At 39.9% G+C, this 20,236-nt stretch overlaps 1 long non-coding RNA gene and 1 pseudogene across 1 annotated transcript in view; both read right to left on the bottom strand.

Moving 5' to 3' along the window:
* Window positions 1-2,646: 2,646 nt before the first annotated feature.
* LOC147833870 (uncharacterized) lies at window positions 2,647-3,651 on the bottom strand (annotated as a pseudogene).
* Window positions 3,652-5,218: 1,567 nt separating this feature from the next.
* LOC147840770 (uncharacterized) overlaps window positions 5,219-20,236 on the bottom strand; it is an 821,899-nt gene continuing 806,881 nt past the window's right edge. Inside the window, exon 3 of the long non-coding RNA XR_015507145.1 lies at window positions 5,219-6,158. This is a non-coding gene — a long non-coding RNA (uncharacterized LOC147840770). The remainder of the gene's footprint in view (window positions 6,159-20,236) is intronic.

Genomic DNA, 20,236 nt, shown 5'->3' with positions numbered 1-20,236 from the left:
ACTGAGGATTTGGTAGTACTGGTGGCAGTGGCTCTGGCAGTGGCAGTGGCTCTAGCAGTGGCTCTGGCAGCTCTGGCGGTAGCAGTGGCTCTGGCGATGGCCTTTCAGGAACTGGAGTAGACTCAGGACAAGAAGCCATCTTGTGAACTGGCAGACTGGACTGGAGCGATGGTGATGCCAGCATTAATGTGTCTGTGGGATGTACACCAAGCCCTGCTTTCATCTGGTCTTGCTGTACACTGCCCCCCCTCCCCAAAAAAAACATTCAGGAGATTCCTCCACCTCGCCTACGGTGAAGGTGGACCCACTAAATTGCAGAGCCAGATCAATGTAATACTTTAGCATCCAGTGGGGGTTGTGGAGTGGCATGTTGTAATACAGGGGCTCAGAAAGTACTCCACGAAAGAAGATCATCAAACATAACTCACACATCGATGTCAGATGTGCCAGTTCAATGAATTCCTCCACATTCTCCTCCATGGACCGTGCTTCCTGACGTAGACGCATGATTGCAATACCCGCTGGATCCATCATTGTAAGACCGAGTCTTCTGTAACCACGGGGAGTGACACAAACAACTGAGGTAAGATCTTCTGTGTGTGCAGGCCCGTGCAGAGACCGTCCAAATGGCATGTGCAGGATAAATAGCGCGGGGGGTTAGGTGTTGTCGCGTGCGTACTAAAGAGCGATGTTTTCGCGCGCGTTCTGATCAGCTATGTTGTCGCCCGCGTACTCAAGAGCAGTGTAATCGCGCGCCTACTAAAGGGCGGGACCGAGGGTATGTCGCGTCGCGGAGGCACTTTTGATCATTTTGGAAGGGCACTTTCTATCCAAGACTAAAAAGGCAATGTGCAATGCACAGGTTGAGCCCTATGTGTGCACGTGCCTGAGTGTGTGGCTTAAATAGTGTGTGCAATCAGTCTCTAACAATCCTCAGGTGGTGTGAATGTAATCAGTTTAGATGAGGAAGCGTGTGTGTCTGGGCGAAGTGCATGTATGAATATGTTGTCCAGAAATGGCGGAATTGCAGTCCATGAGTTATTGTGAGAGAGATCTAGCAATCTATGGAGTAGCGATCGCTGGTGATTGTGACAGTTATAAAGTAACTTGCCTAATTACCCTAATCTGCCTTGTTTACCTAATTAACCTAGTTAAGCCTTTAAATGTCATTTGAAGCTATATACAAATGTCTTGAAAAATATCTAGTCTAATATTATTTACTTTACAAAGATAAAATAAATCAGTTATTAGAAATAAGTTATTAAAAATATTAAAAATAATAAAATAAAAAATACATGTTGTTCTTTTTGATGTTTCTTAAGATATTCAAAGCATTCTAGCCATAGCATGTTAATGAAAGGGCTCGAATACTTTCCAAATGCACTGTGTAGTAGAATGTTTTAATTCTTAAAACCTGAAAGGCCTGTTTTTCATTATGTTTGCTTTCCTGGAAAATAAAATTCTGAGTAATTAATTAGTTGTTTCCTCACATAGAAAATATAAGGTACATTGTGGTACAAATAATGTTCCTTAAGGTTGTACCTTATATGGTACAGAACAGACCTCTTATGATACTGTTCTATACCTTTTATGGTACAATTGAAATAAAGGTACACAATGGTTCTCATAAAAAAGGTACATAAGTGTGGGACAACTCCTTTATTACAATATATATGTGAATAAATATTACTGGAAAGGTATAGGGATTTTATGAATAATTTCCATTTTGAAAGATGAATCATCATTTAAAAGCATTTGTTTAAATAGACTCTAACATTTATAATTAACTTCTATAAAACAAATCCTTTTGTCCAGATCACACAACCTAAAGTCCAAATCAGCAGGAGGCAGCCGCTCTGGAGGATGTAAAGTTGCCACATAGCCTACTAAGACTATGGATCTGCTTTGAAGCTGTTTAAATGATTCATGCGCAAGTGATAACTATCAGAAATACACATAACCACTCAACATTTAAGTTAACTTGAGAACACATTTTTAAGACAAACTTTTTTTCCAGAAAGAACAAAATCCTTATATCCGTATATTTAAAATGAACAGATCATCATCAAACTGAAGAGAGCATACCTTATGTCAGTGGTCTCCAAAGTGGGGGTCGCAAGACAATGATGGAGGGTTGCTTGATGATTTCCAAAAATCATTCATTCATTCATTTTTTTCCGGCTTAGTCCCTTTATTAATCCGGGGTCACCACAGCGGAATGAACCGCCAACTTATCCACCACATGTTTTATGCAGCAGATGCTCTTCCAGCTGCAATCCATCTCTGGGGAACATTCACACACACTCATACGCTATGGATAATTTAGCCTACCCAATTCACCAATACCGCATGTCTTTGGGGGAAACCGGAGCACCCAGAGGAAACCCACGCGAATGCAGGCAGAATATGCAAACTCCACACACAAATGCCAACTCACCCAGCCGAGACTCAAACCAGCGACCTTCTTGCTGTGAGGCGACAGCACTACCAACTGCGTCACTGCGTCGCCCCTTCCAAAAATTTAATTTACTTTATTAAACTATTAGAATTACGATATTTTATCCATAACCTACGGATGAAAAAAAAATGTTAATAGTTACATTAAAAATCATGCAAATAAAAAAAGTAGTCTACTTTAAAAGTAAACTACTTTAAATAAAAGAAAGAGATAAGGGAGGAAAGAACAAACGTAAAGCCATTGGGTCGGAGGGCTGAGGCGGAATCCGTAGCTCGGAGGACGGAGAAGATGATGTAGGGCAACAACCTCTGGCCAGCGAAACAGGAAGGCAGGTCTTCAGGGATACCTCCACACATGAGGCTGAAGGGTGAGCTGGGGGACTGGCTGACTGAAGCAGCACTGGAGCAGGCAGAATGGTTGTGGTGGATGACATCAACAGAGGTGAAGAGAGTGGGTTGGGTGCTGCTCATGACCCTGGAGCTATTGTCAGTCTTTGGGATGAATGGGGCTGCAGGGCTGTCTGGAAACAGCGGCAGGGCCATGACGTCGCTCCAGAAGTCAAAAAGCAGCATATCAGGGTCCAGGGCCAGCTCACCCTTTGGTGCGGATTTGTTGGTAAGACTCTCGCTCGGTCCCTCTGTGTCCACCAGGACTCTCACATCTAGCATTGTTGCCGGCTCACATACCTGGTCAGACAGTTGGTTGAACTTCTCCTGCTCGGTGGTGTTCCGCTCTGTCACTCTCGATGACGATGGCTCACACAGCATGGATGGTTCTCCGTCAGTGGTGGGCTATGGCGTATGCTCCGTGCAGATGGTTGTTGGGCTGGTCGCTGAGTCTGGAGTGGCACTGATGTAAAACGATGGTCGGTTCCTCGCCAGTGTCCACTCCACATAGGCGGCGAGATTGCCCCGAGGACCATTTTCGGACGACTGTGCTCTGCAAGCTGTGTTTAAATTGGAGTTGTAGAACCCACAGAGCTTGTTGTCCGGCCGGCTGGATTATTTTGCCAGGAACAAGAATCTGTCTGTATGGTCCTCGAGGCTGCTTTCCCCTTGCTTCATCATCAAGATGAGGAATTCAGGAGTATAGATGGAATCTATATCTCCATGGGAAAGAAACACAAGGGGAAGGAAAATAAAACCATGTGGCCAAAAAACTATGAAAATAAAGCAAGGGGAAAACATGCCGTCAACCTTTTCTTTATGTCCAGTATTATGTAATGCCCCAAGTTCACTTGAGGAAGGCACAGGCTCGCAAGATTATCAAAATCGTTTTTTTTTTTTTTTCAATTAATTACAAGGAAGAACACTGGAAGGACATGGAGTAAAAGCAAGCAAGACGAGACATCACGAAGAGAGAGTACCGAACAAGGAAGAACTAAACACAGGTACTATAAATACACTGAGGATGATGAGACTGATTATACACAGGGAAAAAGCACAGGTGATACTGATGAACATAATGCTGACATGGCAGGAATGGCAACAAAGGAACACATGGTGAAGGTCACATGACAAAAACAAAACACACAAGGAAGACTGGGTGTGACAATGAGTCATACCCCCACGATCCATTAATGGGCCCGGAACCCCAAATGTGGACTTTGCTTTTCTGAGTACTGAGCACTAAGTTTAAAAATCTTAAAGGCTGATCTTTACTTCTGTGTCGGGTGCACGCGGATAATACGGTGCATAGCAGTCACATACCGTTCACCCTGGCTTGACCTCTCAAAAAATTTAACTACATGTTGCAATAACATGTAGCTCAAACTCTGAGATTGGTCAACTGGGTAGCGTTGATAAGTGTGGGCAGGGCCGCAAGAGAACAGCAAACCTATTTGTTTTTAACAGAGTATTCAACAAGTGTGAAGTCCCACAGAGGTGCTCCAGATAGAGACTTTTGTTTTGTGTTTACTTTATGACTAAAGTTGTTGCACATCTGTTGGATCCTGCCTCTGAATGAGTGCGTTTGAGCTACTTGTATTTGAGCTACTTGTATGGTAAGGTAGCATTAAAACACCCACAAAGAAACTTAAAACAGTGTAACATGGAAGTGTTAATGCAAAGCAACACAAACAGAACACAGAGGCATAAATGCACAACTAAGTGAACGGCATGTGCCATGGGTAAGGGCAATCACTCGATGCAGAAGTATAAATAAGCTTTTATTAAATAAATAAGCTTTTCATGGGGATACGTCAGGGAAATCTTCAAAGTGAACATTATACTTTATAACATCATTCACTCCACCCTGGCTACTGTATGTTGTTTCACTTAAAAATAAAATAAAACAGGATACATGGAACTGCCTATTTTTATTTTGATATTAACTTTACAGACACTAAAAATGTTAAGGCATCGTGTAGCTACATATTTAAATGAGCGTCATCTTCACTGTATGCATATTTATAGCAAAACAGAGTCTATAGCATAACTGCCTCCTTTCATTTTATTTAAAAAACTACAAAGCATACACTCTCTTTTGCTAAATATCAATTTTAATAATCAATAATGGTTATTATAAAAGTATAATGTACAATAAGTTTATACAATATAGGCAAGCAAGTTTATACAATATTGGCCGATTCAACTTAGCAGAATCAGTGTACGTGGTAACATAAATTAATATACTAACTTGTCTTTGCGCTCAGCCAAAACACATTACACACATGAGAACAAATAATAGATTAAAAAAACAAAAGAGTCGTTAGACAGAGACTAGATATATTAAATATCATTTTTAACAACTATAGGGAGATTAAAGGGCCATGAAACCCCCTCGTTTCAGCAGGGTGTTTTCACACCTCTACTTTGGAAAAAGTCAGAAAAGTGGGCGTGTCCAGCTCTGTTTAGGGGGGAGTGTCGGAGGAACTAAAGTGGGATGGTGTGGGAGTGTCTATTTGTGCACGCGCGAGTTTCAGAGTCAAAATACACACACACACAGACAGGAGAAAGTGATGGTGTTTAACCTACATGGACATCTGTAGTCGAATTATTTGCCAAATTATTAAATGTTGGACTTTAACTGCAGTTTGGCTCTTTCATTCAGGGAATTCATTCATGCCTCTCGCGACAAACGAGATATTTGATTCGAGGAACTGCTCTAAGCGTGTATTTTTCATGCAATGTTTGAGACCGCACGGCGAATGAGAGAAAAAAAAAACCTCCGCATTTCCCGGAAACTTAGATGCATACGGCAGGTAGTGTCAGAAAGCCGCGTGTGTTATTCCGGTCACAAAATGCGGTGCTAACATTTCTGCACTCAGTGCAATAGTTAACTTAATTCGATACGAACAAACTGAATAAACAAAGAGCACTGGTCGCTCACTTACCAAATCTGTAGAGACAGGACAATCACCAGCAACTAGAGCCGCGTCTATATGGAGAGAATACTACAAGCAAATCCAGATTTCAGCGTTTGCAGATGAGAACAGCTCTCAGGTAAACAATAATCCCCCTTAGACACGTAAGTTATTGTTGTCGAGCGTCGCGTACACTGTTAATCCACACGTGATCCAGATAAGCTCTCACAGAGAGAAAATGAAAACGAAACTTAACGGCAGCAAACTATAAAAGCAACACTTCATGCTTGTTTTGCCAACACAACGTGGCGTCTTTGTGGTGTAAGCACAGTGACACAAATGAATATTAATGAAGTTGCACAGTAGAGCGCGCTGATTGGTTTGAACCAAGCCTTACTCATGCATTAATGCAACACACTTTAAGACGTAATAAGACTCACTCTGGTACAGACGTCCAGTCTGCACGCTGGAATACACGCTATTATGTCATGGCCGTGACGCAGCTTCAAAAATTCGTTTCAAACTGGAAGTACGAATTTGCTTGAAATAACGCAAAAACAACCAATTTACACTTTTTAGTGAAATATAGGTGTCCTAATAGTGTTTTTAGCAGTGTGGGACACATATACGACTGTCAACAGCTCAAAAAATGTGTTTTGGTGTTTCGTGACCCTTTAAATCCAGGGGAAGATCCTTGGTGAACTGTCCGACTTGCTCTTCTCTCATCTGGGGAGGTGCCTGCAGAGCACCCACTGACTGCATGGAGGACAGACGTGCGCGATCGCTGCAGCGCATGCCAAAGTGTTTGTGGTCACATGATGTGCGCTTTCAGCGGTGTAGTGTGGATGCACCAGTGTGGACAACGTTTTCGTTCTAAAACGCCATTTTAAATCTAAAACGTATTCTTGTAAACAGGGCCTAAAAATGTATCCCTCTAGGTTAAGTTCTGCTGTTTAGATCTGATGTGTACATGATCTTGTCTGAATTTAATAGAAAAGAACAGGCCAATAACAGTGGAGCTCAAAAAAGTACAGATAACCAAAAAACCAGTGTAACAACATTCAGTAAATTCAGAGAACCAAGGTGGATATGAATGCTCAGAGGCTGAGATCTGAAAGACTGCAGTGGAGCTAAAGTGGCAAAGGTGGAGGAAAAAGAGCTCAATGGAGATACAGGGGGGAAGCAACCTGAGTGGATACTAAAGTAGATTATGACTGACCAAGGCGGAGCCAGTGGATAAAGAAAGCCTTGGAACTGACAGATGAAATAACAGATGAAGGAATAGGAGTACAAAATCCTCCATAATATCCTTAAATATCAGTACTCTCAAAGCAATGTACACTGTGGACATTTAACAAAGCTGGTCAGACAAAACGTAAACTCCATATTGATTGGCAAGCTCAGTCACTTCCTGATGGGATGGCTCATCCATAGCATTGGGCTTTAGCTCTTCATCTTCATCTCTTTTAGCATTACTCCATGCAGAGAATCTGAACTCTGGGTAGGTAGACTTGATGTTTTGTTTCTTCACCAGATCTAATGGGGAAATCCACAGCTCACCAGCCCCAGCTTCACAAATGCACCTTCTGTAAGCTCCCTTGAGGCTCTTCCTGGAATAGTTTATTAATATGTGAAAAATATGTCAAAATAAAATGTGCTTAGCTTCCTGGATAGTGAGTCCAAAAGTCCCTTAAAAGTTTCAAAAGTCTCTGACTGGTCCTTGACACCCTTACTCGCCCTTTCTCAAGCAAGGGGAAAAGTAAGAAAATAGAGCAAGATATTTACTCAATTTGAGAGTCAGTTACTAAATACAAGGCTCACAAAAAGGAAATAGAAAATAAAAAACCCTTACTGATAGTCCATAAGGAAATCTCAGGAACAAAATGTAGCAAAGGTCAAACTGAACTCTGCAGGAAAAAACTGTCACACATCAGTACTCCCAAAAAGTGTGCACTTCCTGATGTTGGTTGTAAAATCAGTTACTACACAATAATAACTCAGAGTAAAAAATGCTTCAAATAATCCATGATAAATTCATAAGAAAAAAAAAGACAAATATATGTAAATAGGAGGAAGTGCACTATTCCGAAGAAAACTTCTTCTCACTCATTGATACATCCAAAACTGTTGAAACTGTCATAGTAATGACATATGCTTTTGTATGGGAGGTAAATATTTTTGGGGGCAGACATGAGCTGTTAATTAGACATTCTACAGTCTTCTACAGCGGTGCTTCTCTCCTTTCTAGTAATACGACTATCGTATTTGTTGACCTTGATTAACTCAGGTCAAGACACACTGGCTAAACTGACTGTTTATTGGTCACTTCAAAAACAGATTTTAGTCAATTTTCAACACATAAAATCACCTAAGTATTACGTCTGTTCTGCTACTTTTCCTTGAATTAGTAAAAGTCCTGAATCCAAGTAAGGTTAATAATTGAATTTATGCTAAAAAAAAGTATAAAAAAAAATAGATATAATACTAATAAACAAATGATAAATAATCGTCTAAGTAGAAAGAAAACCGCATTTGTCATTTAAAATGCATCTAGAAACAGTTGAGTTCCCCCTCCCCTTCCTCAAAGTAGTTCGGTCCACTGTGTGCTTTTTTTCCTCATCTCACCTACTCACACACATACTGCGGCTGAGTAAATGTAGAATTTCAGTAAGTAAGTAGGGGATTTTATTCACCTTAAATAAAGCGATTGTCTTCAATGTAGTTAATACAGACTCGTTCATAAATTAGTTGCGGCAAAAACGCTGATTAAGGATGTAATTCTCCATGAATTTGCTGTATTAGCGATTAAAATTACTTTTGTTAACGTTAGCTTGTTCTCGTTTCTAGGGATGTAACGGTATTGTAAATACCGTCATACCGCAATATTAATTTTTTTCGATATTACCGAAGTCGCATGACCCATAAGCCCAGGCGTGGCCATAATCCTTTGCGGTCTGTTGTCGCTACAGATCCAGTAATGCGGAAATGGAGTGTGCTGCTAGTAGCGGAGATGAAAAAAAGATGGAAATGATCGAACCTAAAGCGTCTGTTGTCGCCGCGCGCGTACTGAATAGCAGTGTTGTCGCGCGCGTTCTGATCAGCTGTGTTGTCTCGCGCGTATTGTAAAGCGCCGAGGGGGGGGGTTGAGCGCGCATGCTCAAGAGCGGTGTTGTCTACTGAAGGGCTGGACGGAGGTTGTGTCGCGTCGCGGGGGCACTTTTGATCGATTTGGAAGGGCATTTTCTATCCAAGACTAAAAAGGGCATGTGCACTGCACAGGTTGAGCCCTATGTGTGCAGGTGCCTGCAAGTTGGGGAATACGACTAATAGCAGTCATGGGGACTGCAGAAACACAGCACACTGTTCAGATTGATGCAGACATTGACTTGTACCGCAAAGAGACCTCTATCTCACTCATGGTTTGTCTTCTCAAGTGGGGGAAAGACAATGCACAACGTTACCCACTGCTGTCAACATGGGCCAAGTCATATCTCTGTCCCAGAATCCTCAGTCCCAAATGAGAGGTTTTTTTTTTTTCTGTTGCAGGGGACATTGTAAATACCCAGAGATACCAGCTTTTACCAGATAATAGTTATATGATAATTTTCCTTTAAACCCATCTCTATCTAAGTGAGTGAGTGATTAAATGTTTAATGTGATGAGTTTAACACTACTAAATTGAAACTTTATTTTTTTACATGGTTTAATAATTTTTTGTTATTAAAATTGAAGTTCCTGTTTCAAAGCTTACAGATAGATGACTAATTTGTATGTCATTGACACTTTTGTTACTTTTTTAGAGTATTTTCAAAAGTTTTGTTTTTCCTGTAAATGATTCAATAAATACCGTACCGTGACATTCATACCGAGGTATTACCGTACCGTGAAATTCTGATACCGTTACATCCCTACTCGTTTCCCATGTATTGTTTCATTTGTGACGACTTGGCATAAGGTTAACTTAACATTAACAACCACAATTAGCATATTGTTTAGTTATACTATTGTTTAGAGCACTGCTACACTGAGCACATTAACCCCACTTAATTTTTGTATAATCAGTTTCTATTCTGTTTTAAGTGACTCAATTAGTTTGAAATTAAAATGCTAACCTTTTTTAATTCTTTGTTTTTATTGTTGTGATTATTTTTATGATAGTTTTGCATTCTTTATGTAAAGCACTTTGAATTACCATTGTGTATAAAATGTGCTACAGTATAAATAAACTTGCATTGCAATGTCATGTATTGGCAAATACAAAAAAAAAATGACATAAGATCATTTTTCAGTGTAGCTAAACGGCAAGTACAAAAAGTTCACATATTAAGGCAATTTGGCTTTGAGAATGAGTGCTTATGAAAATACTAATGTCACAATCACTGGCAAAGGAGAAAGAAATGATTGAGGAACAGGCAGAGCAGGGTCAGTCAGATGTACAGTGTCAGGTTGAGGTGTTGTGCTGTATTGAAGGAATAATGACAATTCTTTTGGGATGAGCAATTTTTTTATGTTTTCGAAGTTGTGGCTGTTTAGCAGATTTCACAGGCTCACTGATTTACAATATGGTCATTTTAACAAGTGTAATGTAAACAAGTTAGTTATAATGAGTATGGAAAATGTCTTTTCCTGCATTTATTCTGCTTCAGGAGTCAGTCAGTTGACTGTAAACAACACAACAAACAAAGCAATGAATAGTTTTGAAGAAAAATTAGCTTTGTCGTTGAACCTGAGAAAAACTTTAAAAATAATCATAATGACGTAGTCTCCATGCTATAATAAAAATGATGAAACCATTTTTAACTGCGGGGCCATATCTTTATTAGTACAATTCGGCTGTATTATTTGTGTCCCCTTCAAAAAAATGCTGGAAAGAAATTTTATATTTATTGTCCCCCCCTACTGTTAAATCAGATTTACGTCCATGATTATTACCTAAGTTTAAATAATTTCTATAAATCAGTTTCATGTAGCATGAAAATCGAATAGTTGTATGTTCAGAAAGTGCCTAAAATCTGCTATATCTGCTTTTTTCAACTCTGTTAGAGGAAAAACACAATTTTTATGGTATTATTGGGATTGCAATGACAATGCAAGGCATTGGTATAAATAATATTTATCTGAATGTTATCACTTTGCAGCTGTAAAAAAGAGATACCATACTCATCTGAAGCTCATTAGAATGAACTTCATTGGAATACCACAAGACTCAGTACTCGAACAGTTACTCCTCACACTGTGCATGCCACCGCTAGGAGGTATCATTTGGATTTACAGTGTTTTCAAAATTAGGCTAAAAGTTTCCCACTGAATATTTATTCTAGGCCAAAGGAAACATTTATCAGAAAAAAAAAACATTCATTTATTTAGGGGTCATACCAACATACAAATACCAACACATAGCACAAACACAGAAACTCACAGGATGTATAGTTGGTATTTAAAAGTTGCTCTAATCAATAGGCTAACGATCATAGCTTCTAGCGTCTGTTGCTAGAGCACCTTTTGAGGTCAAAGGAGTGAAACATCTGAAATCTACCGTTGCTGGTTACCGTTACAATCATCCCCCCCAAATCTCACCCCCATCTGGGTTACGGCACCAATGTAACCTGCCAGTCCTACAATACCCAATCCACTCTAAGCTTGGATTAAACCAGGGATTCTTTGCATAGGAGTTACTTGCTCTAACAAGGAGGCTAAAAACCATGGCCTCTAGCGTCTGTCACTAGAGCACCTTTTGAGGTCAGAGGAGTGAGGTTTTACTTGCATAGCAGTTCACTAGCTAGCCGTTACATTCACCCCCAAAACCTAACTCCCATCTGGGTCACAGCACCAAATGTAACCTGCCAATCTTACACTACTCAACCCGCTCTAAACTGGGATCGAACCGGCAATTCTTTGCATGGGAGTAAGTTGCTCTAACACGAAGGCTAAAGAGCATGGCCTCTAGTGTCTGTCGCTAGAGCACCTTTTGAGGTCAGAGGAGCGAGGTTTAAGCCTAGTTCACACTACAGGATTTTAAACATCAGCAGATTGCTGTGCCGTTCACACTACATGACTTGACTTTGTATCTTTTAATCTCTGTGGTGTTCACACTACGCAACACTCTGTGAATGATCCACAAGAGGGGGGTCACACACTACATGATCTGACAACATCTCATTCCCCAACAGCTCATTCAAGCTACCAAACCACAGCCAATGAAATTTTGAGGGAGGAGTCGTCAGAAAAAGCTGAACACTATTGGCTGCTTGTGTGCTGATGACATCACTGACAGCGTTTTAAGCTTTGGAGAAAGCATTTAAAAACATCGTCAAATCAGCTGATGCATCAGCGGATTAATCACTCATCTGCAAGGTTCGAGTGGATAGATACACAGAGTTTTTAATTTTTGTAATTGTATAACTCTTTGAAATAAAACTAACAAATAACACCCTGCCGTTTTGTAACTATCAGTGTATTTCTTTCTGACATTGTTATTTTTTTTGATTACAAAACAGTAAAGAATTGAGCATTTCTGCCTTAAATTACTATATTGGTCAAAATGACTGCATGCATGTCTGATACTTTTCGCTGTGACTTTAAATATGTGTGCATTTTCTTGCCTAGCAACTTCCTGCTAACATAAACAAAACTTTCTGATGGCAAAAACATCAATTTACTTCAGATATCTTTCAAAACAGCATATTCTGTGCCGCGAAATAGCTCCTGTTTGAAAGTGAAAATGAAAGCCAAGACCTTTAAGTGTTCTAGTATCTTTACATATTTATAAGCAAAAAAAGATTATATTTTTAGGGTAATGGTGTCATTAAATATGATGCCAGACATTCAAAGCTTGATTTTAATATCTCAATAATAGCTTTGAATGTAAATATGTTGTGACAATATGGCGTTTTATATGAGAACGATCAGAATGAGCTGTATGGTAATTCTAATTACAGAATTCTAGTTCCACTGTTAATATAGCCTACTCTCATGTCTGTGCTAACGCAGAATGAAGCGAGTGCATTAATGCCCATTCTGACCAATCACAGATGTTTCTGCTGAGCTCCTGCGCACACAGGCATTCAGCTCATGCTGATATGCTCTCTCATTGGCGAGCCTCGTTGATGCATTGTTCAGTAGTTCACACATAAAGAGCGGCGAGCTCCGTGCACCCACAGATTTCTTCCCGATCACAGCCCAATCTGACGGCGAGCTCGTTAACTTCCAAATCGGGCTCAAATCAGGCTTAAAATCCTCTAGTGTGAACTAGGCTTTACCTGCACAGCACTTTACTTGTTGGCTTCCGTTACACTCAGCCCCCCAAACCTCACTCCCATTTAGGTCGGTGGGAGTGGGATGCAGTGGGGAGGGGTAAGAAGTATGCGCAACGTATTTGAGGACATAGAGGGAGGCGCACAATTTCCGGGAGATTATCACTTATTTGAGGGCATCCGAGAGTCTCTATGCATTTGCGGGAGACTCCCGGAAATTTCCGGGAGACTTGGAATGTCTGGAAATTTATATGCTGATTCGGTTCATTGCATACTGGTTACATAGGTATCAGTGCCATATTGGCAATGGGTTTTGGTACTTTAACCTAATGATGGATCTGTCTTCTTCTTGTTTAATGGCAACTGACTTCTTAAAAGCATTACCAGCCACCTACTTTACTTTTAGGAGTCAAATGAGAAATCCCAAGAATGCCAACATAATATTCATTAATAATACACAAAATACTGCAAAAACAAATATTAGACATCAGTAGCCAAAGCAGTAACTATTGTAGCCGTAATCAACCTACTCGCTAAGTTTTCAACCTACTCTGTATTTGAAAGGCTGGATCATGTGGCTGGGATTGTTTGTTCTGATACATGTGTGGGTCTGCTCCTCAGCAGGTGTATATTATTGGCAGTAGCACGGGATATTTTTCTAAGGGGAGGGAGAGATGGTGAAGAGCCTGGCAACTGAATGATAGTTTGCCCTGCAGGCATAATAAACAAATTCCAGCTGGTATGAAATTCAAAGGGTAGAGTGTTAAAGTTTTGCCACTTTGTTTATTCGTATTCTGTATTTGTGCCAGAGTTGCTCCAGTCTTGTTCTGTTGCATTTCAGAAAGCACATGGGTTGTGTTATTGTTTGTGTTCCATGCGCCTTCTTGTCATGTTTTCCCTGCCTCTTGTTATCTAATTATTAATTAATTCATCCCACCTGTTTCCTGTTTTCCTCCTGTTAGGTTGGTTTATTTAATCTCACTTTGTGCTCTGTTGTAGTGATGATTCCCTTGCTGTGTTCCAGGCACTTATTAATGAGGTACTTAAGGACATGTTTAATATACTTGACTTTATCTGGACGATATACTCATATTTTCTAAGTCACTGGAGGAGCATGAACATGTCAGGAAGGTTCACCAAAGACTCCTTGAGAACCATCTGAAGTCAAAATGTCAAAATTGAGATATGAACATGAAGATGGACCCTAGAAAGATCTAGGCTGTTCTCAAATGGCCCATTCCCACCCCAGTTAGGGAGGTACAATGCTTTTTGAACATTTATCGGATGTATATGAAGAATTTAGTTCAGCAGTGGCTCCCTTGACAGCACTGACAAAGGGTGGAAGAGTCAAGATTAACTGGGGCCCTGAGGCAGCCTTCCTGCATCTAAAGTGCCACTTCTATCCCAAACCCAGAGAGACCCTTTGTGGTGGAGATGGATACCTTGGAGGTGGGTGTAGGAGCCATTCTGACCCAGAGTGGTGAGGTATGAAAAGATACACCCTTGTGCTTTCATGTCATGGGATCTGAAACAAGTGGTGCAAAAGGTCCAAGCCCAAGAACCTAATCCAGGCAGTGGTCCACTAGAAGTCAGTATGTCCCTCAAGCCTCCTTTCCACTGCACACGACAAGCGACAGACCGGAAGTCATTCATTTCCAATGGAGAGTAGTCCGGGAGCTGTGTGGAGTTTCGATCATCTCCATATGTGAAAAATTCAGATCCAAATTGAGCTGCAGATCCGTTGAAATATTTGAACTACTGCGACTAGACCGTATGCAACCGGCCAACCGTATGTGATGTATTCCATCTAAGCAGGTCCCTGGCTGCGAGATAAGAAATAGTTGTGTTTTTTTTGGTTATTTTTATAATCAGTAAAGGTCTATATTAAAAATGGATTTCTATTCATAATAATTTTTTATGTTGTCCCCACATTCCCTCCAATATTTTTAGTGGCCTATGAGTTTCTAGTATTCATTCATTCATTCTACCATGGTGAACTGATTTTAGACACTGCGAGAATAGCTTCTCTTCCATTGTGCATGTCAAAACTGAAAGTTCTGTGCGACTGCCACAATTCATATTTGCATATGTCATAATGCGTATTCCGGCAGTTTGGTCCGAATATCATGTGTAGTGGAAAGACGGCTTCAATCAGTCCAAGCACAGGTCTTGCAGTTGGGTCATGTGTATCCTTTGATGATTGACCTGCAACCCTGCCTTGACCACCAAGACCATTATTCACATGTGTTATGAGGGTTTAGATTAGGATTAGTCACAGAAACTCTAGCTTTTCCCCCGTTGGCCACAATGGGTTCTGTAACATGGGTTACATTGATCCAATGATTAGTACCTTGATGGGAGACCACTTGGGAAAACTAGGTTGCTGTTGTAAAATGTGTTAGTGAGGCCAGCAGGGGGTGCTCAACCTGTGGTCTGTGTGAGTCCTAATGCCCCAGTATAGTGAAGGGGACGATACCCTCAGTAAGTGCTGTCTTTCAGATGAGTCATTAAAATGAGGTTCTGACTCTTGAGGTCCCTAGCACTTCTTGTAAAAAGCAGGGGTATAACCCTGGTTTCCTGGCCACATTCACATCATCAGCCCTTACCCATTATGGTCTCTCAATCATCCCCATCCACTAAATTTGTTCGATCAATATCAATTTATAACTGGTGTGTGTTGAGAGCACTTCTATTGCATTATTCAAAGGGATGCTGCACACTGATGGAGGTGTGGAGAGACCCCCTTATGATTGTAAAGCGCTTTGGATGTATGGCCATACACATCCAATGTGATATACAATGCACGTTACTTACTTACTTACTTACTAAGCAACTTCAAGCAAATATTATTGTATCAATGCAAATCAATTAGCTAATTTGTTCACAAACAGTTTAAATGGCAATGGTCATTTTCAAAGCTTTATATATTAAAGCAAATTTATATGTGATAATATAAATATACATTTTAATTTAAAACCATTAATAATGTTAAATTGACTTTTCAAAACTGTTTATAAAATAGTATAATAATAATTTATTGGAGATGCAGTGGCTCAGTGGGTAGAGCTATCATCTCACAGCAAGAAGGTCACTGATTCGAGTCTCGGCTGGGTCAGTTGGCATTGTGGCATGTGTAGAGTTTGCATGTTTTCATCGTGTTCACATGGGTGAACCGCCAACTTATCCAGCAAGTTTTTACGCAGCGGATGCGCTTCCAGCCGCAACCCATCTCTGGAAATCATCCACACACACATTCACACACACTCATACACTACGGACAATTTAGCCTACCCAATTCACCTGTACCGCATGTCTTTGGACTGCGGGGGAAACCGGAGCACCCGGAGGAAACCCACGCGAAAGAGGGGAGAACATGAAACCACACAGAAACGCCAACTAAGCCGAGGTTCGAAATAGCGACCCAGCGACCTTCTTGCTGTGATTGCGCCACTGCCCTGCCTCATAGATGAATTGGGTAAGCTAAATTGTCCGTAGTGTATGTGTGTGAATGGGAGTGCATGGGTGTTTCCAAGTGATGGGTTGCAGCTGGAAGTGCATCCGCTGCGTAAAACATATGCTGGATAAGTTGGCGATTCATTCCGCTGTGGTGACCCTAGATTAATAAAGGGATTAGGCAGAAAGAAAATGAATGGATGAATAATAATTCATATAAATAAATTCCTTCATTATTACCAACAAACGAAAACTTTGACTAAAATTTGCTTTCAGTGTAAACTATTTTAATTTGGAGCCAAACAAAAATATGCATGCAGCATGGGAATGGATTTATTGCATCGTGTCACTTTTCTCACAGCTGATTGGTCCAGTTTGGATTTGTGATCTCTAATGTTTTTAAAAAATTCATTCTATCATTCATTAATTTATTAAACTTGTAAATGAAATATTGTGCAATAAGTCATGTTAATTATTAACGCTTCCTACATCATATATGTATATGTATGTAACATATGTAACAATAAAATACAATTCAATTAACATACATTATATAAACAAATCTTGTGGTACCGCATGTTGTGTGCTAATTCACTCAGTTAACCACTAGCAAAGTCATTAACATCACATCCAAGTCTTGCGGTGGTTTGTGAATAGTGGAGTGTAGATGATTGGCTTTAATGTGGTAAGTAATTGTGCAATTTTGTCTGCTGTTCAACATGCAGGTTCCATGCACAAAAGTGTTTTGTACTGTGAACAAGCATCAGTATCGGTATGATGCTGCTAAGTCAACATTGGTGGTGTGCATAGTCAATTCTGGTTCCTGTTTGGCACTCTAAAACATACTGTCTGTGTCAACTCCATTTTAAAGGAAGCCAGATAAACCTGTTATAGCATAAATACTGCTAAATTTGGCTTGAGGACACATACAGTATTGATTAAAGAATGTGTTGTTGACATTGTTAGGCTGTTCATGTAATAAAAGAAAACACAAACATGCCAGTGTCACAATTGAGACAGTAACAGAAACCTAATGTTTTAAATACTGGGTGGAAAGTTGGAATGAAATACTGGTTTAAACTACAGTATCTACTATTATTATTAGGGTGTTTAATTGTAGCTTATTGTATTGTGTTAGAACTTTTTCTAATTTTGCTGCTGCCATAATTGCCATTGCCCAAGGCCAAGAGACTTGAAACTTGGTCAGATTGTCTGTAGTCTGCACGCTACTCAGAAGCAAAGATTCATTCAAACTGGCCCATAGATGGCGCAATATTAAGCAATATAACTCCTAAACTGTTTGTCGTAGACACAATAGATTTCATTTGGAATCCTTGGCTCAAAACAAATAAAATGGCAACTTTACATTATGGCTTTACGTTAAATGGTTTCTCTGCAGATTCAAGTTATATCCGAAACATACTTTTGTGAACTAGGTTTAGATTTTTCAATCTATCTGAACCAAACCAGTGCAGTACTATTCTCTGGAGGCTGAATATATAAGTTTTCAGTCACGATCATTAAGGAGCGCCAAAATTTGAATGTACGTTTGACACATTTATTTCAATGGTTATAATTCGTGAACCAATTGACGTATCTTCACCAATCTTGGTTTCAATTATGGGTGCTTTCACATCTAGACTTTTGTTTCAGAACCTGCCTTGTTTGCCCAGTTAGCGTGGTTCGTTTGGCATATGTGAATCCAGCAATCACACTTGGATCCACGGCAAAACAATTGGTCCGAGATTGCGTGAATGAGGTGGTCTTGGCTAGATTGAAACGAACTCTGGAGGGGATCGATTGTAATGAGAAAGCGATACAATCCGAGCCTGGGTATATCACAGTGTTTTATAAATATGCAATAGGCATATGGTTATATGAAGAGAGAATTATGAGTAGGGCGGGAGGTCAGTCCAGACATCCCAAGTCTCCCGGTCCTGCAAATGCACAGAAACTCCCGGATGCCAGCAAATGAGTGATAATCTCCCGGAAATTGCACGTCTCCCTCTCAGTCCTCAAATACGCATCTCTCCTCGATCTTCAGACATGTCGTGGGCACCCTGTCAAACACCACCAAGCTCTCCCGGAAATCGCGCATCTCCCTCAAATACGCATCTCTCTTCGATCTTCAGACATGTCTGTCAAACAACACCAACTTATAGCCACTAGATGGCAGCACAAGACAACTTATTGGTGGCGTTTGTGCTTTTCTATGCAAAATAACAGAAAAATGCTTACTTAATGCACATATATCGTAGATCTACTCATTCTGGACAGCTTTTCTAAAAGAACTCTGCTTTCAATCAAATGGTCCATTAAACATTTCATATTATATTAAAAATAAATATTCTTACAAACTAGTCAGATTTTTTAATTTGCTTTACGTCAGCATAACCAGTATTTTAAATCTTTGAACTGCCCGCATAAAAAGCCAGTCAATCCTAAAAGAAATATCAAAACTGTCATTTAAGCATATGTGACACATTATTCTAAATAAATACGTACAATTTAAAGGAGTTTATGGTGTACGACAATTAAAAAGGTAAAGACATTCTTCAAGATTTAGTTCTGTTTGAAATTACCATTGCATTTGGGGTTGCATTCTTAATCTCATATTGACATAGTAAAATAGTAGTTTTTAAAAAAGTAGTTTTGCTTTTAAAATCACAATTACTCAGACCTTACTACCTATTTTTATTTTTTCAGTTATGCCATACTGATATTAAAGGGTCACAAAACAACCAAAATACATATTGTGAGCTGTTAACAGTCATATATGTGTCCCACGCTGCTAAAAACACTATTAGGACACATATTTCACAAAAAAGTGAAAATTTACTGTTTTTGCGTTATTTCCAGCAAATTTGTTTTTCCGGTTAAAAACTAATTTTTGAAGCTGCATCACGCCAATTAGATCTTTACGTGTATTCCAGTTTGTAGACTGGATGTCTGTACCTAGTAGTGCATCATGACGTCTCTTCAGTGTGCAGCATTAATTCATGAAAAAGACTTGCTTCAAACCAATCAGCGCGCTCTATTGTGTATGCGGTGCAACTTTAATAATATGCATGATAGCTTCAAAGAACAAGTGGAAGAAGAAGAATTGTTTGGGGACAGTTGTCAGTGTTGTGTTTATAAATGTGCTGCAACAAAGGTTTTGTTTCCATTCCTTCGCTATGAGTGCGCAGCTGGACTCATGTGTGGACTACAGTGCACAAGACACATGGCAGAAATACATATTTAAGGAACATTCTTTTACCCGAGAGCTTTTCGCATCTGGAAATGGATGAAATCCCGATTTGCTGCTCGTCTCCTTTTAAAAAAGACATGGTTCCAGTTAGTGGTGACCTCTCTCTACAGATTTGGTAAGCAATCAGTGGTCTTTGTTTGTTTATTCAGATGGCAAAGTTTGTCTGTATCGTTAGCAGTATTCTTTTAGTGTTTAAAGACAAACCTTAGTTAAAATGATTTCTAAGTTACTGAGTTTACAGTACGTTAATATCACTACTACAATATTATGGACTGAAAGATCCACTGTAAATGCTGCTCTCCAAATGTAAACATGTAAACACCGCAATCAAACTATTACCATCATGTAGGATTTTCGCTGCATTTTGTAAAGGATGGTCCATACACACACGGTTTTCTGACGCTACCTACCGAGTGCATCTGAGTTACAGAGAAATGCGGAGGAATTTTTTGCAGTATCAAGCATTCTGTTAAAACACTTTTTCCTTGTATGCAGCATCTCATTTGTCATGGGGCCCA

The sequence above is a fragment of the Danio rerio genome, chromosome 14, assembly GCF_052040795.2.
Source record: "Danio rerio strain M-AB ecotype USA chromosome 14, GRCz13ab, whole genome shotgun sequence".
In the NCBI taxonomy this organism is placed as follows: domain Eukaryota; kingdom Metazoa; phylum Chordata; class Actinopteri; order Cypriniformes; family Danionidae; genus Danio; species Danio rerio.
The sequence above is the reverse complement of the archived record's forward strand: the minus strand, read 5'-3'. Positions and strand labels throughout refer to the sequence as shown.